Below are 24151 nucleotides of genomic sequence, written 5' to 3' on the forward strand. Positions count from 1 at the left end.
CTCCTGCGGGATACACTATTAAACGTGGATTTCAAGTCAGTTTGGGGCGGCCGTGTCAGACATGCAGCCCAGCAGCCAATCCTCGGCCTCAGGGGAAAGCGCTCGTTTACTCCGCCGTCAGTTCCTCTGCCGAGTCCGAGTGCCGCCGGGCCCGCCGCTGGTACTCCCCGGTCTCCTCCTCCAAGGCCCGGTCCGCCCGAGGGCCACCGGGCGGCGCCGGCCGGCCCTCCCGCGCTCGACTCCTCCCCCCCGCTGCTGGACCCCACCACCCCCTCTCCCAGAAGCCGCTCCCGCAGCAGCGACCGTCCGTCCGACCCGGCCCGCCAGGATCGGCCCCGTCTGCGGCGCGGGCAAATCCCTCGATCGAAAGCTTTAGTTTAGCAAATCACAGAAAGCGGCTGCTCTACTGGGCACGACACCCCCAATCCATACCCAAGTCGTCTGTAAGTGATCTGGCGTCCCCTCTCGAGACGGCGGTTCGGGCTTGCGCCGGAGTTCCCGGCCCCCGGGCAGGGGCCGCGGGCGGAGTCGGCCCGGCCCCCCTCCAGGCAAGAGCGGGTGGGCGCTGACGCGGGCCGCGCACCGGCAGAGATTTCGACTTAGAGGCCTTTAGCCGTAATCTCTCGGGTGGTAGTCTCGCACCACCGGCCTCTCGACCGAGCGCCCTGAACCAGGGGGTCCGAATCTGCGGTTCCTCTCGTACTGAGCAGGATTGCCGTGACGGCGACCTCTCATCAGTAGGGTAAAACTACCTGTCTCACGGCGGTCCAAAGGCCAGCTCACGTTCCCCCGTTGGTGGGTGAACAATCCAACGCTTCGCAATGATAGGAAGAGCCGACATCGAAGGATCAAACAGCAACATCGCTATGAACGCTTGGCTGCCACTACCCAGTTATCACTGTGGTAACATTTCTGATACCTCTCGCTTCAAACTGCGAAGCTCAAAAGGATCGATAGGCCACGCTTTCACGGTCTGTATTCATGCTGAAAATCAGATTCAAACGAGCTTTTGCCCTTTTGCTCCGCGCGAGGTTTCCGTCCTCGCTGAGCTCGCCTTAGGACACCTGCGTTACCCTTTGACAGATGTACCGCCCCAGTCAAACCCCCCGACTGAAGCTGTCGCCGGAGCGGGTGGCGGCCGGCCGCGTAGCGCCAGAAGACTGGGCCAGCTCCCCCCCCTCACCGGCTAAGTAAAGAAACCACGAGAGTAGTGGCATTTCAGCGTCGGGCCTGGGGCCCTCCCACCTATCCCACACCCCTCCGTGTCTCTTCACAAGGTCAGACTAGAGTCAAGCTGATTCTGCCAAGCCCGTTCCCTTGGCTGTGGTTTCGCTAGATAGATAGGGACAGTGGGAATCTCGTTAATCCATTCATGCACGTCATTAATTAGATGACGAGGCATTTGGCTACCTTAAAAGAGTCATAGTTACTCCCGCCGTTTACCCGCACTTCGCTGAATTTCTTCACTTTGACATTCAGAGCACTGGGCAGAAATCACATCGCGTCAGCGCCCCGGCTGCAGACGTCGCGATGCTCTGTTTTTCATTAGACAGTCAGATTCCCCTGGTCCGTACCAGTTCTGAGCCGGCTGCCGGGCGCCGGCCGAAGCGGCCGCAGCGAGGACTGTCCACGAGGCGGGCCCCACGCCGGTCCGGGCTCGCCCAGCGCCCTAGCTCCGGACCAGCCGATTCCAGGGATCCCGCCCCTTAGCAAGAAAGGAACCTCTTCCCGGGTCCCCGACCGGCGTCTGGGGCTCGCTTGCTTCGCAGATCGGACCGCCAAGGAGGACGTAGGGCTCCGCCTGCGGGTTTGGGAATATTGACCCGATTCCGTTTCGCCCGGGGGGCGAGGCCCCGGCCCCGCGAGGTGGGGGGCGCCCGCCTCCGCTGGGAGCGGAACCTCCCTGGGGGGTAGGATCGACTGACCCATGTACAACTGCTGAGCGCATGCAAGCCTTCTCCCCCACTCGGCCCTCGCGGATCTCACTCCAATATTTGCTACTACCACCAAGATCTGCGCCCGCGGCGGCTCCACGCGGCCCTACCACCAAGATCTCCGCCCGCGCCGGCTCCCCCCGGCCTCGCGGCCGGCGCTTCGACGCCCCCCGCGGCGGCCCTCCTACTCGTCGGGGCGTACCAACCGGCCGGCGGTCCCACTCGCTCTCTGCCCCGACGGCCAGGTGTGGGCGGCACTCTCAGTGCCATTCATTTTCAGGGCTAGTCGACTTCCATGGCCACCGGCCTGCTGCCCGTATTAAGCTACGCCCTTTTCTGGGCTCTGATGAGCGTCGGCCCCAAAATGCGGCGCCCCAACCCGTCGGGTCCTCTCGCCCGACCTGAGGTCGATGGGTTCGCAATAGGCCTCGGCCTCTCACTCTCTCTCTCTCCTCTCAGGGGCCGCCCGGCGCCTCGGCCGCTGCCAGGAAGGAGGGGCTTCCCTCCGCGGCCCTCTCTTCTCTCTCTCGGCGCTGGGCGCCCGCTCCCTCTCCGGCGGTCCACTCGGAGATCTGCCACGGGGCCGGCGGCACTCGGTCCCCGTTGGCCGGGTCCGGGCCTCCCCTTTTTCTTTCTCGGCCCGCCCTGCTTGCCTGGCCTCCTTTCCGGCGCGCTCCCTCGAGGCCGCCTGTGTCTTTCTTGTTCGGTTTGGGGCCACGACCGGCGCTCGTTTGTGGGGCGGATACTCAGCGCCGACCTCCCCCGGGGAACGACCCGCCCGGCCGGTGCCCCTCGCCTACCTGCCTGCCTTGCCCGCAGATCTCCCGTATCATCCTCGCCAGAGAGCGGGGGAAACCTGCGCCGCAACCTACCGGTCTCTTTGGACTCCCCTTGTTACCGCCTGGAGCCAGTGTGCCCGCTGGCGCCCCCGTGCGGGGCGGCGGGCTGCCACTTTTTCCGCACCTCCCGTCCCGGGGCTCTCCGGCAGGGCCGGCCGCGGCCCGGGAGCGGCCTTTCCGACACCTCTGGGCAAGGCCGGGCGGGCCGGCCGACGCTCTTCTGGGCATGAAGGGTCGGGCCGGCCACGCAGAGAAACGCCGTTAACGGAGCGCCCGGAGGGCCTCCCGGCGGGACGGCGAGCAGCCACTTTCCTTGAGCCGCTACGGAGCGGGGCTTGTCCAGACCCCAGGGGGAATCGCTCCGGAGGCTTGGGCTCCACCCTGCAGGAATTGCCGTATTGTATGGACAATATATGGCTGTACTGATTTCTGGCAGCCTGGAGCTGAGCTCCAGACCACCCTCCCCCTATAAATAGGAAAACCAGGGAGTGGAGGTTACGGGTCCAAAACGCTCTCATTGAAATACGCACGTTTTGGGCCCAACCTGTCCCGGGGCAAAGCCCTCTCAGAGGCCTTGGGTGGGCCGGCGAGCCGATGGACGCCATGCCTGAAGCGCCCGGCCCGCTCTCCGCGGGCAACCCCGGACATCCGAACCTCTCGGACCAGGTTTTCCGAAAAAGGCGATTCACCGCGCCGCACCACGCAACCCGCCGGCATGGAGCCGTTTTCGCCCGGGGAAGCGTGTCGGAAATGCACGGCTTTAGAGGGTCCGCGTGCGGCTGCGGCGGGTTTTTTTTCCCAAGGACGGCAATTCGCCGCGGAGACACCCTCCCCCCTATAAAAAGGCAAACCAGGGAGTGTGGGGGTTAAGGTTCAAAACGCTCTCATTAAAATAAGCACGTTTCGGGCCCAACAGACCCCGACGAGAGACTCTCTCGAGAGCCGGGGTGCCTCGCCGACGCGTTGGCAAGTGGGGACGAGTCGGTTTTTGCGCCCGAGTCGGGTCGAAACCGGAGATCCGACCTTTCGCGCACCACCAAGTCCGGGGGAAGAAATCTTCAGTGGGCGCCCACGCAACGCCGCCCGTCCGACACCCACAGCGGGACCGGCGCCGCCCGCCTGCGAGACTCCGCCCTTGGGCCCGAGGGCCCCGGTCCCTACCCGCCCGCTGGCACGTGGCGCCACTCCCATTAGAGCCCTCTTGCAGGGTGCACCTCCGGCCCCGGATTTCAAATCAGGTTTTGGGCGGCCGGATAAGCCTCGCGGCCCGGCAGCGTATCCCCGGCTCTCGCCGGTGGGGCCGAGTCAGTTTTTGCGCCCGAGTCGAAGCGTAACTGGAGATGAGCCCTTTCGCGGTCAAGGAAGTCCGAGGAAGAAATCTTTAGCGGGCACCCACGTAACGCTCCCCGTCCGGCACCCACGGCGGGACCGACGCCGCCCGCTGCCAGATGCCGCACTCGGGCTGGAAGCCATGGTTTTTTCCGTGCCGAACAGATGATCGCGCGATGGCATTGGGACCGACTTGGCAACTCCCCGAGAGCCCTCCTGCGGGATACACTATTAAACGTGGATTTCAAGTCAGTTGGGGCGGGCCGCGTCAGACATGCAGCCCAGCAGCCAATCCTCGGCCTCAGGGAAAGCGCTCGTTTACTCCGCCGTCAGTTCCTCTGCCGAGTCCGAGTGCCGCCGGGCACGCCGCTGGTACTCCTTGGTCTCCTCCTCCAAGGCCGGTCCGCCCGAGGGCCACCGGGCGGCGCCGGCCGGCTTTCCGCGCTCGACCTCCTCCCCCCGCTGCTGGACCCCACCACCCCTCTCCCAGAAGCCGCTCCCGCAGCAGCGACGTCGTCCGACCCGGCCCGCCAGGATCGGCCCGTCTGCGGCGCGGGCAAATCCCTCGGTTCGAAAGCTTTAGTTTTAGCAGATCACAGCAAAGCGGCTGCTCTACTGGGCACGACACCCCAATCCATACCCAAGTCGTCTGCAAGTGATCTGGCGTCCCTCTCGAGACGGCGGTTCGGCTTGCGCCGGAGGTCCCGGCCCCCGGGCAGGGGCCGCGGGCGGAGTCGGCCCGGCCCCCCTCCAGGCAAGAGCGGGTGGGCGCTGACGCGGGCCGCGCACCGGCAGAGATTTCGACTTAGAGGCGTTTAGCCGTAATCTCTCGGGTGGTAGTCTCGCACCCCCGGCCTCTCGACCGAGCGCCTGAACCAGGGGTCCGAATCTGCGGTTCCTCTCGTACTGAGCAGGATTGCCGTGACGGCGACCTCTCATCAGTAGGGTAAAACTACCTGTCTCACGGCGGTCCAAAGCCAGCTCACGTTCCCCATTGGTGGGTGAACAATCCAACGCTTCGCAATGATAGGAAAGAGCCGACATCGAAGGATCAAACAGCAACATCGCTATGAACGCTTGGTTGCCACTACCCCGTTATCACTGTGGTAACATTTCTGATACCTCTCGCTTCAAACTGCGAAGCTCAAAAGGATCGATAGGCCACGCTTTCCCGGTCTGTATTCATGCTGAAAATCAGATTCAAACGAGCTTTTGCCCTTTTGCTCCGCGCGAGGTTTCCGTCCTCGCTGAGCTCGCCTTAGGACACCTGCGTTACCCTTTGACAGATGTACCGCCCCAGTCAAAGTCCCCGACTGAAGCTGTCGCCGCAGCGCGTGGCGGCCGGCCCGCGTAGCGCCGGAAGACTGGGCCAGCTCCCCGCCTCACCGGCTAAGTAAAGAAACCACGAGAGTAGTGGCATTTCAGCGTCGGGCCTGGGGCCCTCCCACCTATCCACACCCCTCCGTGTCTCTTCACAAGGTCAGACTAGAGTCAAGCTGATTCTGCCAAGCCCGTTCCCTTGGCTGTGGTTTCGCTAGATAGATAGGGACAGTGGGAATCTCGTTAATCCATTCATGCACGTCATTAATTAGATGACGAGGCATTTGGCTACCTTAAAAGAGTCATAGTTACTACCGCCGTTTACCCGCACTTCGCTGAATTTCTTCACTTTGACATTCAGAGCACTGGGCAGAAATCACATCGCGTCAGCGCCCCGGCTGCAGACGTCGCGATGCTCTGTTTTTCATTAGACAGTCGGATTCCCCTGGTCCGTACCAGTTCTGAGCCGGCTGCCGGGCGCCGGCCGAAGCGGCCGCAGCGAGGACTGTCCACGAGGCGGGCCCCACGCCGGTCCGGGCTCGCCCAGCGCCCTAGCTCCGGACCAGCCGATTCCAGGGATCCCGCCCCTTAGCAAGAAAAGGAAACTCTTCCCGGGTCCCCCGACCGGCGTCTGGGGCTCGCTTGCTTCGCAGATCGGACCGCCAAGGAGGACGTAGGGCTCCGCCTGCGGGTTTGGGAATATTGACCCCGATTCCGTTTCGCCCGGGGGGCGAGGCCCCGGCCCCGCGAGGTGGGGGGGCGCCCCGCCTCCGCTGGGAGCGGAACCTCCCTGGGGCTTAGGATCGACTGACCCATGTACAACTGCTGATCGCATGCAAGCCTTCTCCGCCACTCGGCCCTCGAGGATCTCACTCCAATATTTGCTACTACCACCAAGATCTGCGCCCGCGGCGGCTCCACGCAGCCTGGCGGCCGGCGCTTCGACGCCCACCGCGGCGGCCCTCCTACTCGTCGGGGCGTACCAACCGGCCGGCGGTCCCACTCGCTCTCTGCCCCGACGGCCAGGTGTGGGCGGCACTCTCAGTGCCATTCATTTTCAGGGCTAGTCGACTTCCATGGCCACCGGCCTGCTGCCCGTATTAAGCAACGCCTTTTCTGGGCTCTGATGAGCGTCGGCCCCAAATGCGGCGCCCCAACCTGGCGGGTCCTCTCGCCCGACCTGAGGTCGATGGGTTCGCAATAGGCCTCGGCCTCTCACTCTCTCTCTCGCCTCTCAGGGCCCGCCCGGCGCCTCGGCGGCTGCCAGGAAGGAGGGCTTCCCTCCCCAGCCCTCTCTTCTCTCTCTCTCGGCGCTGGGCGCCCGCTCCCTCTCCGGCGGTCCACTCGGAGATCTGCCACGGGGCCGGCGGCACTCGGTCCCCGTTGGCCGGGTCCGGGCCTCCCCTTTTTCTTTCTCGGCCTGCCCTGCCTGCCTGGCCTCCTTTCCGGCGCGCTCCCTCGAGGCCGCCTGTGTCTTTCTTGTTCGGTTTGGGGGCACGACCGGCGCTCGTTTGTGGGGCGGATACTCAGCGCCGACCTCCCCCGGGGAACGACCCGCCCGGCCGGTGCCCCTCGCCTACCTGCCTGCCTTGCCCGCAGATCTCCCGTATCATCCTCGCCAGAGAGCGGGGGAAACCCGCGCCGCAACCTACCGGTCTCTTTGGACTCCCCTTGTTGCCGCCTGCAGCCAGTGTCCTCGCTAAGGCCTCCCGGCGAGGCGGCGGGCTGCCACTTTTTCCGCACCTCCCGTCCCGGGGCTCTCCGGCAGGGCCGGCCGCGGCCCGGGAGCGGCCTTTCCGACACCTCTGGGCAAGGCCGGGCGGGGCGGCCGACGCTCTTCTGGGCATGAAGGGTCGGGCCGGCCACGCAGAGAAACGCCGTTAACGGAGCGCCCGGAGGGCCTCCCGGCGGGACGGCGAGCAGCCACTTTCCTTGAGCCGCTACGGAGCGGGGCTTGTCCAGACCCCAGGGGGAATCGCTCCGGAGGCTTGGGCTCCACCCTGCAGGAATTGCCGTATTGTATGGACAATATATGGCTGTACTGATTTCTGGCAGCTGGAGCTGAGCTCCAGACCACCCTCCCCCTATAAATAGGCAAACCAGGGAGTGGGGGTTAAGGTCCAAAACGCTCTCATTGAAATACGCACGTTTTGGGCCCAACCTGTCCCGGGGCAAAGCCCTCTCAGAGGCCTTGGGTGGGCCGGCGAGCCGATGGACGCCATGCCTGAAGCGCCCGGCCCGCTCTCCGCGGGCAACCCCGGACATCCGAACCTCTCGGACCAGGTTTTCCGAAAAAGGCGATTCACCGCGCCGCACAACGCAACCCGCCGGCATGGAGCCGTTTTCGCCCGGGGAAGCGTGTCGGAAATGCACGGCTTTAGAGGGTCCGCGTGCGGCTGCGGCGGGTTTTTTTTTCCCCAAGGACGGCAATTCGCCGCGGAGACACCCTCCCCCCTATAAAAAGGCAAACCAGGGAGTGGGGGTTAAGGTTCAAAACGCTCTCATTAAAATAAGCACGTTTCGGGCCCAACAGACCCCGACGAGAGACTCTCTCGAGAGCCGGGGTGCCTTGCCGACGCGTTGGCAAGTGGGGACGAGTCGGTTTTTGCGCCCGAGTCGGGTCGAAACCGGAGATCCGACCTTTCGCGCACCACCAAGTCCGGGGAAGAAATCTTCAGTGGGCGCCCACGCAACGCCGCCCGTCCGACACCCACAGCGGGACCGGCACCGCCCGCTGCGAGACTCCGCCCTTGGGCCCGAGGCCCCGGTCCCTACCCGCCCGCTGGCACGTGGCGCCACTCCCATTAGAGCCCTCTTGCAGGGTGCACCTCCGGCCCCTGATTTCAAATCAGGTTTTGGGCGGCCGGATAAGCCTCGCGGCCCGGCAGCGTATCCCCGGCTCTCGCCGGTGGGGCCGAGTCAGTTTTTGCGCCCGAGTCGAAGCGTAACTGGAGATGAGCCCTTTCGCGGTCAACGAAGTCCGAGGAAGAAATCTTTAGCGGGCACCCACGTAACGCTCCCCGTCCGGCACCCACGGCGGGACCGACGCCGCCCGCTGCCAGATGCCGCACTGGGGCTGGAAGCCATGGTTTTTTCCGTGCCGAACAGCTGATCGCGCGATGGCATTGGGACCGACTTGGCAACTCCCCGAGAGCCCTCCTGCGGGATACACTATTAAACGTGGATTTCAAGTCAGTTTGGGGCGGCCGTGTCAGACATGCAGCCCAGCAGCCAATCCTCGGCCTCAGGGAAAGCGCTCGTTTACTCCGCCGTCAGTTCCTCTGCCGAGTCCGAGTGCCGCCGGGCCCGCCGCTGGTACTCCCCGGTCTCCTCCTCCAAGGCCGGCCCGCCCGAGGGCCACCGGGCGGCGCCGGCCGGCCCTCCGCGCTCGACCTCCTCCCCCCGCTGCTGGACCCCACCACCCCTCTCCCAGAAGCCGCTCCCGCAGCAGCGACGTCGTCCGACCCGGCCCGCCAGGATCGGCCCGTCTGCGGCGCGGGCAAATCCCTCGGATCGAAAGCTTTAGTTTTAGCAGATCACAGCAAGCGGCTGCTCTACTGGGCACGACACCCCAATCCATACCCAAGTCGTCTGTAAGTGATCTGGCGTCCCTCTCGAGACGGCGGTTCGGCTTGCGCCGGAGTTCCCGGCCCCCGGGCAGGGGCCGCGGGCGGAGTCGGCCCGGCCCCCCTCCAGGCAAGAGCGGGTGGGCGCTGACGCGGGCCGCGCACCGGCAGAGATTTCGACTTAGAGGCGTTTAGCCGTAATCTCTCGGGTGGTAGTCTCGCACCACCGGCCTCTCGACCGAGCGCCTGAACCAGGGGTCCGAATCTGCAGTTACTCTCGTACTGAGCAGGATTGCCGTGACGGCGACCTCTCATCAGTAGGGTAAAACTACCTGTCTCACGGCGGTCCAAAGCCAGCTCACGTTCCCCATTGGTGGGTGAACAATCCAACGCTTCGCAATGATAGGAAGAGCCGACATCGAAGGATCAAACAGCAACATCGCTATGAACGCTTGGCTGCCACTACCCAGTTATCACTGTGGTAACATTTCTGATACCTCTCGCTTCAAACTGCGAAGCTCAAAAGGATCGATAGGCCACGCTTTCACGGTCTGTATTCATGCTGAAAATCAGATTCAAACGAGCTTTTGCCCTTTTGCTCCGCGCGAGGTTTCTGTCCTCGCTGAGCTCGCCTTAGGACACCTGCGTTACCCTTTGACAGATGTACCGCCCAGTTAAACTCCCCGACTGAAGCTGTCGCCGGAGCGGGTGGCGGCCGGCCGCGTAGCGCCGGAAGACTGGGCCAGCTCCCCGCCTCACCGGCTAAGTAAAGAAACCACGAGAGTAGTGGCATTTCAGCGTCGGGCCTGGGGCCCTCCCACCTATCCCACACCCCTCCGTGTCTCTTCACAAGGTCAGACTAGAGTCAAGCTGATTCTGCCAAGCCCGTTCCCTTGGCTGTGGTTTCGCTAGATAGATAGGGACAGTGGGAATCTCGTTAATCCATTCATGCGCGTCATTAATTAGATGACGAGGCATTTGGCTACCTTAAGAGAGTCATAGTTACTCCCGCCGTTTACCCGCACTTCGCTGAATTTCTTCACTTTGACATTCAGAGCACTGGGCAGAAATCACATCGCGTCAGCGCCCCGGCTGCAGACGTCGCGATGCTCTGTTTTTCATTAGACAGTCGGATTCCCCTGGTCCGTACCAGTTCTGAGCCGGCTGCTGGGCGCCGGCCGAAGCGGCCGCAGCGAGGACTGTCCACGAGGCGGGCCCCACGCCGGTCCGGGCTCGCCCAGCGCCCTAGCTCCGGACCAGCCGATTCCAGGGATCCCGCCCCTTAGCAAGAAAAGGAAACTCTTCCCGGGTCCCCGACCGGCGTCTGGGGCTCGCTTGCTTCGCAGATCGGACCGCCAAGGAGGACGGAGGGCTCCGCCTGCGGGTTTGGCAATATTGACCCGATTCCGTTTCGCCCGGGGGGCGAGGCCCCGGCCCCGCGAGGTGGGGGGCGCCCGCCTCCGCTGGGAGCGGAACCTCCCTGGGGCTTAGGATCGACTGACCCATGTACAACTGCTGATCGCATGCAAGCCTTCTCCGCCACTCGAGGATCTCACTCCAATATTTGCTACTACCACCAAGATCTGCGCCCGCGGCGGCTCCACGCGGCCTGGCGGCCGGCGCTTCGACGCGCACCGCGGCGGCCCTCCTACTCGTCGGGGCGTACCAACCGGCCGGCGGTCCCACTCGGTCTCTGCCCCGACGGCCAGGTGTGGGCGGCACTCTCAGTGCCATTCATTTTCAGGGCTAGTCGACTTCCATGGCCACCGGCCTGCTGCCCGTATTAAGCTACGCCTTTTCTGGGCTCTGATGAGCGTCGGCCCCAAATGCGGCGCCCCAACCCGGCGGGTCCTCTCGCCCGACCTGAGGTCGATGGGTTCGCAATAGGCCTCGGCCTCTCAATCTCTCTCTCGCCTCTCAGGGCCCGCACGGCGCCTCGGCGGCTGCCAGGAAGGAGGGCTTCCCTCCGCGGCCCTCTCTTCTCTCTCTCTCGGCGCTGGGCGCCCGCTCCCTCTCCGGCGGTCCACTCGGAGATCTGCCACGGAGCGGAACCTCCCTGGGGCTTAGGATCGACTGACCCATGTACAACTGCTGATCGCATGCAAGCCTTCTCCGCCACTCGGCCCTCGAGGATCTCACTCCAATATTTGCTACTACCACCAAGATCTGCGCCCGCGGCGGCTCCACGCGGCCTGGCGGCCGGCGCTTCGACGCCCACCGCGGCGGCCCTCCTACTCGTCGGGGCGTACCAACCGGCCGGCGGTCCCACTCGCTCTCTGCCCCGACGGCCAGGTGTGGGCGGCACTCTCAGTGCCATTCATTTTCAGGGCTAGTCGACTTCCATGGCCACCGGCCTGCTGCCCGTATTAAGCTACGCCTTTTCTGGGCTCTGATGAGCGTCGGCCCCAAATGCGGCGCCCCAACCCGGCGGGTCCTCTCGCCCGACCTGAGGTCGATGGGTTCGCAATAGGCCTCGGCCTCTCACTCTCTCTCTCGCCTCTCAGGGCCCGCCCGGCGCCTCGGCGGCTGCCAGGAAGGAGGGCTTCCCTCCGCGGCCCTCTCTTCTCTCATTCGGCGCTGAGCGCCCGCTCCCTCTCCAGCGGTCCACTCGGAGACCTGCCACGGGGCCGGCGGCACTCGGTCCCCGTTGGCCGGGTCCGGGCCTCCCCTTTTTCTTTCTCGGCCTGCCCTGCTTGCCTGGCCTCCTTCCGGCGCGCTCCCTCGAGGCCGCCTGTGTCTTTCTTGTTCGGTTTGGGGCCACGACCGGCGCTCGTTTGTGGGGCAGATACTCAGCGCCGACCTCCCCCGGGGAACGACCCGCCCGGCCGGTGCCCCTCGCCTACCTGCCTGCCTTGCCCGCAGATCTCCCATATCATCCTCGCCAGAGAGCGGGGGGAACCCGCGCCGCAACCTACCGGTCTCTTTGCACTCCCCTTGTTGCCGCCTGCAGCCAGTGTCCTCGCTGGGGCCTCCCGGCGGGGCGGCGGGCAGCCACTTTTTCCGCACCTCCCGTCCCGGGGCTCTCCGGCAGGGCCGGCCGCGGCCCGGGAGCGGCCTTTCCGACACCTCTGGGCAAGGCCGGGCGGGCCGGCCGACGCTCTTCTGGGCATGAAGGGTCAGGCCGGCCGCGCAGAGAAACGCTGTTAACGGAGCGCCCGGAGGGCCTCCCGGCGGGACGGCGAGCAGCCACTTTCCTTGAGCCGCTCCGGAGCGGGGCTTGTCCAGACCCCAGGGGGAATCGCTCCGGAGGCTTGGGTTCACCCTGCAGGAATTGCCGTATTGTATGGACAATATATGGCTGTACTGATTTCTGGCAGCTGGAGCTGAGCTCCAGACCACCCTCCCCCTATAAATAGGCAAACCAGGGAGTGGGGGTTAAGGTCCAAAACGCTCTCATTGAAATACGCACGTTTTGGGCCCAACCTGTCCCGGGGCAAAGCCCTCTCAGAGGCCTTGGGTGGGCCGGCGAGCCGATGGACGCCATGCCTGAAGCGCCCGGCCCGCTCTCCGCGGGCAACCCCGGACATCCGAACCTCTCGGACCAGGTTTTCCGAAAAAGGCGATTCACCGCGCCGCACAACGCAACCCGCCGGCATGGAGCCGTTTTCGCCCGGGGAAGCATGTCGGAAATGCACGGCTTTAGAGGGTCCGCGTGCGGCTGCGGCGGGTTTTTTTCCCCAGGACGGTAATTCGCCGCGCAGACACCCTCCCCCCTATAAAAAGGCAAACCAGGGAGTGGGGGTTAAGGTTCAAAACGCTCTCATTAAAATACGCACGTTTCGGGCCCAACAGACCCCGACGAGAGACGCTCTCGAGAGCCGGGGTGCCTCGCCGACGCGTTTGCAAATGGGGACGAGTCGGTTTTTGCGCCCGAGTCGGGTTGAAACCGGAGATCCGACCTTTCGCGCACCACCAAGTCCGGGGAAGAAATCTTCAGCGGGCGCCCACGCAACGCCGCCCGTCCAACACCCACAGCGGGACCGGCGCCGCCCGCTGCGAGACTCCGCCCTTGGGCCCGAGGCCCCGGTCCCTACCCGCCCGCTGGCACGTGGCGCCACTCCCATTAGAGCCCTCCTGGAGGGTGCACCTCCGGCCCCGGATTTCAAATCAGGTTTTGGGCGGCCAGATAAGCCTCGCGGCCCGGCAGCGTATCCCCGGCTCTCGCCGGTGGGGCCGAGTCAGTTTTTGCGCCCGAGTCGAAGCGTAACTGGAGATGAGCCCTTTCGCGGTCAAGGAAGTCTGAGGAAGAAATCTTTAGCGGGCACCCACGTAACGCTCCCCGTCCGGCACCCACGGCGGGACCGACGCCGCCCGCTGCCAGATGCCGCACTCGGGCTGGAAGCCATGGTTTTTCCGTGCCGAACAGCTGATCGCGCGATGGCATTGGCAACTCCCCGAGAGCCCTCCTGCGGGACACACTATTAAACGTGGATTTCAAGTCAGTTTGGGGCGGCCGTGTCAGACATGCAGCCCAGCAGCCAATCCTCGGCCTCAGGGAAAGCGCTCGTTTACTCCGCCGTCAGTTCCTCTGCCGAGTCCGAGTGCCGCCGGGCCCGCCGCTGGTCCTCCCAGGTCTCCTCCTCCAAGGCCGGTCCGCCCGAGGGCCACCGGGCGGCGCCGGCCGGCCCTCCGCGCTCGACCTCCTCCCCCCGCTGCTGGACCCCACCACCCCTCTCCCAGAAGCCGCTCCCGCAGCAGCGACGTCGTCCGACCCTGCCCGCCAGGATCGGCCCGTCTGCGGCGCGCGCAAATCCCTCAGATCGAAAGCTTTAGTTTTAGCAGATCACAGCAAAGCGGCTGCTCTACTGGGCACGACACCCCAATCCATACCCAAGTCGTCTGCAAGTGATCTGGCGTCCCTCTCGAGACGGCGGTTCGGCTTGCGCCGGAGTTCCCGGCCCCCGGGCAGGGGCCGCGGGCGGAGTCGGCCCGGCCCCCCTCCAGGCAAGAGCGGGTGGGCGCTGACGCGGGCCGCGCACCGGCAGAGATTTCGACTTAGAGGCGTTTAGCCGTAATCTCTCGGTTGGTAGTCTCGCACCACCGGCCTCTCGACCGAGCGCCTGAACCAGGGGTCCGAATCTGCGGTTCCTCTCGTACTGAGCAGGATTGCCGTGACGGCGACCTCTCATCAGTAGGGTAAAACTACCTGTCTCACGGCGGTCCAAAGCCAGCTCACGTTCCCCATTGGTGGGTGAACAATCCAACGCTTCGCAATGATAGGAAGAGCCGACATCGAAGGATCAAACAGCAACATCGCTATGAACGCTTGGCTGCAACTACCCAGTTATCACTGTGGTAACATTTCTGATACCTCTCGCTTCAAACTGCGAAGCTCAAAAGGATCGATAGACCACGCTTTCACGGTCTGTATTCATGCTAAAAATCAGATTCAAACGAGCTTTTGCCCTTTTGCTCCGCGCGAGGTTTCCGTCCTCGCTGAGCTCGCCTTAGGACACCTGCGTTACCCTTTGACAGATGTACCGCCCCAGTCAAAGTCCCCGACTGAAGCTGTCGCCGGAGCGGGTGGCGGCCGGCCGCGTAGCGCCAGAAGACTGGGCCCGCTCCCCGCCTCACCGGCTAAGTAAAGAAACCACGAGAGTAGTGGCATTTCAGCGTCGGGCCTGGGGCCCTCCCACCTATCCCACACCCCTCCGTGTCTCTTCACAAGGTCAGCAAGAAAAGGAAACTCTTCCCGGGTCCCCGACCGGCGTCTGGGGCTCGCTTGCTTCGCAGATCGGACCGCCAAGGAGGACGGAGGGCTCCGCCTGCGGGTTTGGGAATATTGACCCGATTCCGTTTCGCCCGGGGGGCGAGGCCCCGGCCCCGCGAGGAGGGGGGCGCCCGCCTCCGCTGGGAGCGGAACCTCCCTGGGGCTTAGGATCGACTGACCCATGTACAACTGCTGATCGCATGCAAGCCTTCTCCGCCACTCGGCCCTCGAGGATCTCACTCCAATATTTGCTACTACCACCAAGATCTGCGCCCGCGGCGGCTCCACGCGGCCTGGCGGCCGGCGCTTCGACGCCCACCGCGGCGGCCCTCCTACTCGTCGGGGCGTACCAACCGGCCGGCGGTCCCACTCGCTCTCTGCCCCGACGGCCAGGTGTGGGCGGCACTCTCAGTGCCATTCATTTTCAGGGCTAGTCGACTTCCATGGCCACCGGCCTGCTGCCCGTATTAAGCTACGCCTTTTCTGGGCTCTGATGAGCGTCGGCCCCAAATGCGGCGCCCCAACCCGGCGGGTCCTCTCGCCCGACCTGAGGTCGATGGGTTCGCAATAGGCCTCGGCCTCTCACTCTCTCTCTCGCCTATCAGGGCCCGCCCGGCGCCTCGGCGGCTGCCAGGAAGGAGGGCTTCCCTCCGCGGCCCTCTCTTCTCTCTCTCGGCGCTGAGCGCCCGCTCCCTCTCCGGCGGTCCACTCGGAGATCTGCCACGGGGCCGGCGGCACTCGGTCCCCGTTGGCCGGGTCCGGGCCTCCCCTTTTTCTTTCTCGGCCTGCCCTGCTTGCCTGGCCTCCTTTCCGGCGCGCTCCCTCGAGGCCGCCTGTGTCTTTCTTGTTCGGTTTGGGGCCACGACCGGCGCTCGTTTGTGGGGCGGATACTCAGCGCCGACCTCCCCCGGGGAACGACCCGCCCGGCCGGTGCCCCTCGCCTACCTGCCTGCCTTGCCCGCAGATCTCCCATTTCATCTTCGCCAGAGAGCGGGGGGAACCCGCGCCGCAACCTACCGGTCTCTTTGCACTCCCCTTGTTGCCGCCTGCAGCCAGTGTCCTCGCTGGGGCCTCCCGGCGGGGCGGCGGGCAGCCACTTTTTCCGCACCTCCCGTCCCGGGGCTCTCCGGCAGGGCCGGCCGCGGCCCGGGAGCGGCCTTTCCGACACCTCTGGGCAAGGCCGGGCGGGCCGGCCGACGCTCTTCTGGGCATGAAGGGTCAGGCCGGCCGCGCAGAGAAACGCCGTTAACGGAGCGCCCGGAGGGCCTCCCGGCGGGACGGCGAGCAGCCACTTTCCTTGAGCCGCTCCGGAGCGGGGCTTGTCCAGACCCCAGGGGGAATCGCTCCGGAGGCTTGGGTTCACCCTGCAGGAATTGCCGTATTGTATGGACAATATATGGCTGTACTGATTTCTGGCAGCTGGAGCTGAGCTCCAGACCACCCTCCCCCTATAAATAGGCAAACCAGGGAGTGGGGGTTAAGGTCCAAAACGCTCTCATTGAAATACGCACGTTTTGGGCCCAACCTGTCCCGGGGCAAAGCCCTCTCAGAGGCCTTGGGTGGGCCGGCGAGCCGATGGACGCCATGCCTGAAGCGCCCGGCCCGCTCTCCGCGGGCAACCCCGGACATCCGAACCTCTCGGACCAGGTTTTCCGAAAAAGGCGATTCACCGCGCCGCACAACGCAACCCGCCGGCATGGAGCCGTTTTCGCCCGGGGAAGCATGTCGGAAATGCACGGCTTTAGAGGGTCCGCGTGCGGCTGCGGCGGGTTTTTTTCCCCAGGACGGTAATTCGCCGCGCAGACACCCTCCCCCCTATAAAAAGGCAAACCAGGGAGTGGGGGTTAAGGTTCAAAACGCTCTCATTAAAATACGCACGTTTCGGGCCCAACAGACCCCGACGAGAGACGCTCTCGAGAGCCGGGGTGCCTGGCCGACGCGTTTGCAAATGGGGACGAGTCGGTTTTTGCGCCCGAGTCGGGTGGAAACCGGAGATCCGACCTTTCGCGCACCACCAAGTCCGGGGAAGAAATCTTCAGCGGGCGCCCACGCAACGCCGCCCGTCCGACACCCACAGCGGGACCGGCGCCGCCCGCTGCGAGACTCCGCCCTTGGGCCCGAGGCCCCGGTCCCTACCCGCCCGCTGGCACGTGGCGCCACTCCCATTAGAGCCCTCTTGCAGGGTGCACCTCCGGCCCCGGTTTTCAAATCAGGTTTTGGGCGGCCGGATAAGCCTCGCGGCCCGGCAGCGTATCCCCGGCTCTCGCCGGTGGGGCCGAGTCAGTTTTTGCGCCCGAGTCGAAGCGTAACTGGAGATGAGCCCTTTCGCGGTCAAGGAAGTCCGAGGAAGAAATCTTTAGCGGGCACCCACGTAACGCTCCCCGTCCGGCACCCACGGCGGGACCGACGCCGCCCGATGCCAGATGCCGCACTCGGGCTGGAAGCCATGGTTTTTCCGTGCCGAACAGATGATCGCGCGATGGCATTGGGACCGACTTGGCAACTCCCCGAGAGCCCTCCTGCGGGATACACTATTAAACGTGGATTTCAAGTCAGTTTGGGGCGGCCGTGTCAGACATGCAGCCCAGCAGCCAATCCTCGGCCTCAGGGAAAGCGCTCGTTTACTCCGCCGTCAGTTCCTCTGCCGAGTCCGAGTGCCGCCGGGCACGCCGCTGGTACTCCCCGGTCTCCTCCTCCAAGGCCGGTCCACCCGAGGGCCACCGGGCGGCGCCGGCCGGCCCTCCGCGCTCGACCTCCTCCCCCCGCTGCTGGACCCCACCACCCCTCTCCCAGAAGCCGCTCCCGCAGCAGCGACGTCGTCCGACCCGGCCCGCCAGGATCGGCCCGTCTGCGGCGCGGGCAAATCCCTCGGTTCGAAAGCTTTAGTTTTAGCAGATCACAGCAAAGCGGCTGCTCTACTGGGCACGACACCCCAATCCATACCCAAGTCGTCTGCAAGTGATCTGGCGTCCCTCTCGAGACGGCGGTTCGGCTTGCGCCGGAGTTCCCGGCCCCCGGGCAGGGGCCGCGGGCGGAGTCGGCCCGGCCCCCCTCCAGGCAAGAGCGGGTGGGCGCTGACGCGGGCCGCGCACCGGCAGAGATTTCGACTTAGAGGCGTTTAGCCGTAATCTCTCGGGTGGTAGTCTCGCACCACCGGCCTCTCGACCGAGCGCCTGAACCAGGGGTCCGAATCTGCGGTTCCTCTCGTACTGAGCAGGATTGCCGTGACGGCGACCTCTCATGAGTAGGGTAAAACTACCTGTCTCACGGCGGTCCAAAGCCAGCTCACGTTCCCCATTGGTGGGTGAACAATCCAACGCTTCGCAATGATAGGAAGAGCCGACATCGAAGGATCAAACAGCAACATCGCTATGAACACTTGGTTGCCACTACCCCGTTATCACTGTGGTAACATTTCTGATACCTCTCGCTTCAAACTGCGAAGCTCAAAAGGATCGATAGGCCACGCTTTCACGGTCTGTATTCATGCTGAAAATCAGATTCAAACGAGCTTTTGCCCTTTTGCTCCGCGCGAGGTTTCCGTCCTCGCTGAGCTCGCCTTAGGACACCTGCGTTACCCTTTGACAGATGTACCGCCCCAGTCAAAGTCCCCGACTGAAGCTGTCGCCGGAGCGGGTGGCGGCCGGCCGCGTAGCGCCGGAAGACTGGGCCAGCTCCCCGCCTCACCGGCTAAGTAAAGAAACCACGAGAGTAGTGGCATTTCAGCGTCGGGCCTGGGGCCCTCCCACCTATCCCACACCCCTCCGTGTCTCTTCACAAGGTCAGACTAGAGTCAAGCTGATTCTGCCAAGCCCGTTCCCTTGGCTGTGGTTTCGCTAGATAGATAGGGACAGTGGGAATCTCGTTAATCCATTCATGCACGTCATTAATTAGATGACGAGGCATTTGGCTACCTTAAAAGAGTCATAGTTACTCCCGCCGTTTACCCGCACTTCGCTGAATTTCTTCACTTTGACATTCAGAGCACTGGGCAGAAATCACATCGCGTCAGCGCCCCGGCTGCAGACGTCGCGATGCTCTGTTTTTCATTAGACAGTCGGATTCCCCTGGTCCGTACCAGTTCTGAGCCGGCTGCCGGGCGCCGGCCGAAGCGGCCGCAGCGAGGACTGTCCACGAGGCGGGCCCCACGCCGGTCCGGGCTCGCCCAGCGCCCTAGCTCCGGACCAGCCGATTCCAGGGATCCCGCCCCTTAGCAAGAAAAGGAAACTCTTCCCGGGTCCCCGACCGGCGTCTGGGGCTCGCTTGCTTCGCAGATCGGACCGCCAAGGAGGACGTAGGGCTCCGCCTGCGGGTTTGGGAATATTGACCCGATTCCGTTTCGCCCGGGGGGCGAGGCCCCGGCCCCGCGAGGTGGGGGACGCCCGCCTCCGCTGGGAGCGGAACCTCCCTGGGGCTTAGGATCGACTGACCCATGTACAACTGCTGATCGCATGCAAGCCTTCTCCGCCACTCGGCCCTCGAGGATCTCACTCCAATATTTGCTACTACCACCAAGATCTGCGCCCGCGGCGGCTCCACGCGGCCTGGCGGCCGGCGCTTCGACGCCCACCGCGGCGGCCCTCCTACTCGTCGGGGCGTACCAACCGGCCGGCGGTCCCACTCGCTCTCTGCCCCGACGGCCAGGTGTGGGCGGCACTCTCAGTGCCATTCATTTTCAGGGCTAGTCGACTTCCATGGCCACCGGCCTGCTGCCCGTATTAAGCAACGCCTTTTCTGGGCTCTGATGAGCGTCGGCCCCAAATGCGGCGCCCCAACCCGGCGGGTCCTCTCGCCCGACCTGAGGTCGATGGGTTCGCAATAGGCCTCGGCCTCTCACTCTCTCTCTCGCCTCTCAGGGCCTGCCCGGCGCCTCGGCGGCTGCCAGGAAGGAGGGCTTCCCTCCGCAGCCCTCTCTTCTCTCTCTCTCGGCGCTGGGCGCCCGCTCCCTCTCCGGCGGTCCACTCGGAGATCTGCCACGGGGCCGGCGGCACTCGGTCCCCGTTGGCCGGGTCCGGGCCTCCCCTTTTTCTTTCTCGGCCTGCCCTGCCTGCCTGGCCTCCTTTCCGGCGCGCTCCCTCGAGGCCGCCTGTGTCTTTCTTGTTCGGTTTGGGGGCACGACCGGCGCTCGTTTGTGGGGCGGATACTCAGCGCCGACCTCCCCCGGGGAACGACCCGCCCGGCCGGTGCCCCTCGCCTACCTGCCTGCCTTGCCCGCAGATCTCCCGTATCATCCTCGCCAGAGAGCGGGGGAAACCTGCGCCGCAACCTACCGGTCTCTTTGGACTCCCCTTGTTGCCGCCTGCAGCCAGTGTCATCGCTGGGGCCTCCCGGCGGGGCGGCGGGCTGCCACTTTTTCCGCACCTCCCGTCCCGGGGCTCTCCGGCAGGGCCGGCCGCGGCCCGGGAGCGGCCTTTCCGACACCTCTGGGCAAGGCCGGGCGGGCCGGCCGACGCTCTTCTGGGCATGAAGGGTCGGGCCGGCCACGCAGAGAAACGCCGTTAACGGAGCGCCCGGAGGGCCTCCCGGCGGGACGGCGAGCAGCCACTTTCCTTGAGCCGCTACGGAGCGGGGCTTGTCCAGACCCCAGGGGGAATCGCTCCGGAGGCTTGGGCTCCACCCTGCAGGAATTGCCGTATTGTATGGACAATATATGGCTGTACTGATTTCTGGCAGCTGGAGCTGAGCTCCAGACCACCCTCCCCCTATAAATAGGCAAACCAGGGAGTGGGGGTTAAGGTCCAAAACGCTCTCATTGAAATACGCACGTTTTGGGCCCAACCTGTCCCGGGGCAAAGCCCTCTCAGAGGCCTTGGGTGGGCCGGCGAGCCGATGGACGCCATGCCTGAAGCGCCCGGCCCGCTCTCCGCGGGCAACCCCGGACATCCGAACCTCTCGGACCAGGTTTTCCGAAAAAGGCGATTCACCGCGCCGCACCACGCAACCCGCCGGCATGGAGCCGTTTTCGCCCGGGGAAGCGTGTCGGAAATGCACGGCTTTAGAGGGTCCGCGTGCGGCTGCGGCGGGTTTTTTTTTCCCAAGGACGGCAATTCGCCGCGGAGACACCCTCCCCCCTATAAAAAGGCAAACCAGGGAGTGGGGGTTAAGGTTCAAAACGCTCTCATTAAAATAAGCACGTTTCGGGCCCAACAGACCCCGACGAGAGACTCTCTCGAGAGCCGGGGTGCCTCGCCGACGCGTTGGCAAGTGGGGACGAGTCGGTTTTTGCGCCCGAGTCGGGTCGAAACCGGAGATCCGACCTTTCGCGCACCACCAAGTCCGGGGAAGAAATCTTCAGTGGGCGCCCACGCAACGCCGCCCGTCCGACACCCACAGCGGGACCGGCGCCGCCCGCTGCGAGACTCCGCCCTTGGGCCCGAGGCCCCGGTCCCTACCCGCCCGCTGGCACGTGGCGCCACTCCCATTAGAGCCCTCTTGCAGGGTGCACCTCCGGCCCCGGATTTCAAATCAGGTTTTGGGCGGCCGGATAAGCCTCGCGGCCCGGCAGCGTATCCCCGGCTCTCGCCGGTGGGGCCGAGTCAGTTTTTGCGCCCGAGTCGAAGCGTAACTGGAGATGAGCCCTTTCGCGGTCAAGGAAGTCCGAGGAAGAAATCTTTAGCGGGCACCCACGTAACGCTCCCCGTCCGGCACCCACGGCGGGACCGACGCCGCCCGCTGCCAGATGCCGCACTCGGGCTGGAAGCCATGGTTTTTCCGTGCCGAACAGCTGATCGCGCGATGGCATTGGGACCGACTTGGCAACTCCCCGAGAGCCCTCCTGCGGGATACACTATTAAACGTGGATTTCAAGTCAGTTTGGGGCGGCCGTGTCAGACATGCAGCCCAGCAGCCAATCCTCGGCCTCAGGGAAAGCGCTCGTTTACTCCGCCGTCAGTTCCTCTGCCGAGTCCGAGTGCCGCCGGGCGCGCCGCTGGTACTCCCCGGTCTCCTCCTCCAAGGCCGGTCCGCCCGAGGGCCACCGGGCGGCGCCGGCCGGCCCTCCGCGCTCGACCTCCTCCCCCCGCTGCTGGACCCCACCACCCCTCTCCCAGAAGCCGCTCCCGCAGCAGCGACGTCGTCCGACCCGGCCCGCCAGGATCGGCCCGTCTGCGGCGCGGGCAAATCCCTCGGATCGAAAGCTTTAGTTTTAGCAGATCACAGCAAGCGGCTGCTCTACTGGGCACGACACCCCAATCCATACCCAAGTCGTCTGTGAGTGATCTGGCGTCCCTCTCGAGACGGCGGTTCGGCTTGCGCCGGAGTTCCCGGCCCCCGGGCAGGGGCCGCGGGCGGAGTCGGCCCGGCCCCCCTCCAGGCAAGAGCGGGTGGGCGCTGACGCGGGCCGCGCACCGGCAGAGATTTCGACTTAGAGGCGTTTAGCCGTAATCTCTCGGGTGGTAGTCTCGCACCACCGGCCTCTCGACCGAGCGCCTGAACCAGGGGTCCGAATCTGCGGTTCCTCTCGTACTGAGCAGGATTGCCGTGACGGCGACCTCTCATCAGTAGGGTAAAACTACCTGTCTCACGGCGGTCCAAAGCCAGCTCACGTTCCCCATTGGTGGGTGAACAATCCAACGCTTCGCAATGATAGGAAGAGCCGACATCGAAGGATCAAACAGCAACATCGCTATGAACGCTTGGCTGCCACTACCCAGTTATCACTGTGGTAACATTTCTGATACCTCTCGCTTCAAACTGCGAAGCTCAAAAGGATCGATAGGCCACGCTTTCACGGTCTGTATTCATGCTGAAAATCAGATTCAAACGAGCTTTTGCCCTTTTGCTCCGCGCGAGGTTTCCGTCCTCGCTGAGCTCGCCTTAGGACACCTGCGTTACCCTTTGACAGATGTACCGCCCCAGTCAAAGTCCCCGATTGAAGCTGTCGCCGGAGCGGGTGGCGGCCGGCCGCGTAGCGCCGGAAGACTGGGCCAGCTCCCCGCCTCACCGGCTAAGTAAAGAAACCACGAGAGTAGTGGCATTTCAGCGTCGGGCCTGGGGCCCTCCCACCTATCCCACACCCCTCCGTGTCTCTTCACAAGGTCAGACTAGAGTCAAGCTGATTCTGCCAAGCCCGTTCCCTTGGCTGTGGTTTCGCTAGATAGATAGGGACAGTGGGAATCTCGTTAATCCATTCATGCACGTCATTAATTAGATGACGAGGCATTTGGCTACCTTAAAAGAGTCATAGTTACTCCCGCCGTTTACCCGCACTTCGCTGAATTTCTTCACTTTGACATTCAGAGCACTGGGCAGAAATCACATCGCGTCAGCGCCCCGGCTGCAGACGTCGCGATGCTCTGTTTTTCATTAGACAGTCGGATTCCCCTGGTCCGTACCAGTTCTGAGCCGGCTGCCGGGCGCCGGCCGAAGCGGCCGCAGCGAGGACTGTCCACGAGGCGGGCCCCACGCCGGTCCGGGCTCGCCCAGCGCCCTAGCTCCGGACCAGCCGATTCCAGGGATCCCGCCCCTTAGCAAGAAAAGGAAACTCTTCCCGGGTCCCCGACCGGCGTCTGGGGCTCGCTTGCTTCGCAGATCGGACCGCCAAGGAGGACGTAGGGCTCCGCCTGCGGGTTTGGGAATATTGACCCGATTCCGTTTCGCCCGGGGGGCGAGGCCCCGGCCCCGCGAGGTGGGGGGCGCCCGCCTCCGCTGGGAGCGGAACCTCCCTGGGGCTTAGGATCGACTGACCCATGTACAACTGCTGATCGCATGCAAGCCTTCTCCGCCACTCGGCCCTCGAGGATCTCACTCCAATATTTGCTACTACCACCAAGATCTGCGCCCGCGGCGGCTCCACGCGGCCTGGCGGCCGGCGCTTCGACGCCCACCGCGGCGGCCCTCCTACTCGTCGGGGCGTACCAACCGGCCGGCGGTCCCACTCGCTCTCTGCCCCGACGGCCAGGTGTGGGCGGCACTCTCAGTGCCATTCATTTTCAGGGCTAGTCGACTTCCATGGCCACCGGCCTGCTGCCCGTATCAAGCAACGCCTTTTCTGGGCTCTGATGAGCGTCGGCCCCAAATGCGGCGCCCCAACCCGGCGGGTCCTCTCGCCCGACCTGAGGTCGATGGGTTCGCAATAGGCCTCGGCCTCTCACTCTCTCTCTCGCCTCTCAGGGCCCGCCCGGCGCCTCGGCGGCTGCCAGGAAGGAGGGCTTCCCTCCGCAGCCCTCTCTTCTCTCTCTCTCGGCGCTGGGCGCCCGCTCCCTCTCCGGCGGTCCACTCGGAGATCTACCACGGGGCCGGCGGCACTCGGTCCCCGTTGGCCGGGTCCGGGCCTCCCCTTTTTCTTTCTCGGCCTGCCCTGCCTGCCTGGCCTCCTTTCCGGCGCGCTCCCTCGAGGCCGCCTGTGTCTTTCTTGTTCGGTTTGGGGCCACGACCGGCGCTCGTTTGTGGGGCGGATACTCAGCGCCGACCTCCCCCGGGGAACGACCCGCCCGGCCGGTGCCCCTCGCCTAC

At 64.8% G+C, this 24151-nt stretch overlaps 6 pseudogenes; all 6 read right to left on the minus strand.

The window, feature by feature from the left end:
- Positions 1-352: 352 nt before the first annotated feature.
- On the minus strand, positions 353-1716 carry LOC147795275 (large subunit ribosomal RNA; annotated as a pseudogene).
- A 2944-nt stretch (positions 1717-4660) lies between these two features.
- On the minus strand, positions 4661-6020 carry LOC147795276 (large subunit ribosomal RNA; annotated as a pseudogene).
- Positions 6021-8923: 2903 nt separating this feature from the next.
- On the minus strand, positions 8924-10280 carry LOC147795277 (large subunit ribosomal RNA; annotated as a pseudogene).
- Positions 10281-13736: 3456 nt separating this feature from the next.
- Positions 13737-14699, minus strand: LOC147795278 (large subunit ribosomal RNA; annotated as a pseudogene; the record flags this gene model as incomplete).
- Positions 14700-17559: 2860 nt separating this feature from the next.
- Positions 17560-18918, minus strand: LOC147795279 (large subunit ribosomal RNA; annotated as a pseudogene).
- A 2897-nt stretch (positions 18919-21815) lies between these two features.
- LOC147795280 (large subunit ribosomal RNA) lies at positions 21816-23173 on the minus strand (annotated as a pseudogene).
- Between the last annotated feature and the right edge of the window lie 978 nt (positions 23174-24151).

The sequence above is a fragment of the Acanthaster planci genome, unplaced genomic scaffold (genome assembly GCF_054643075.1).
Source record: "Acanthaster planci isolate LZ-2023a unplaced genomic scaffold, COTS_SCS Contig91, whole genome shotgun sequence".
Taxonomy (NCBI): Eukaryota; Metazoa; Echinodermata; class Asteroidea; order Valvatida; family Acanthasteridae; genus Acanthaster; species Acanthaster planci.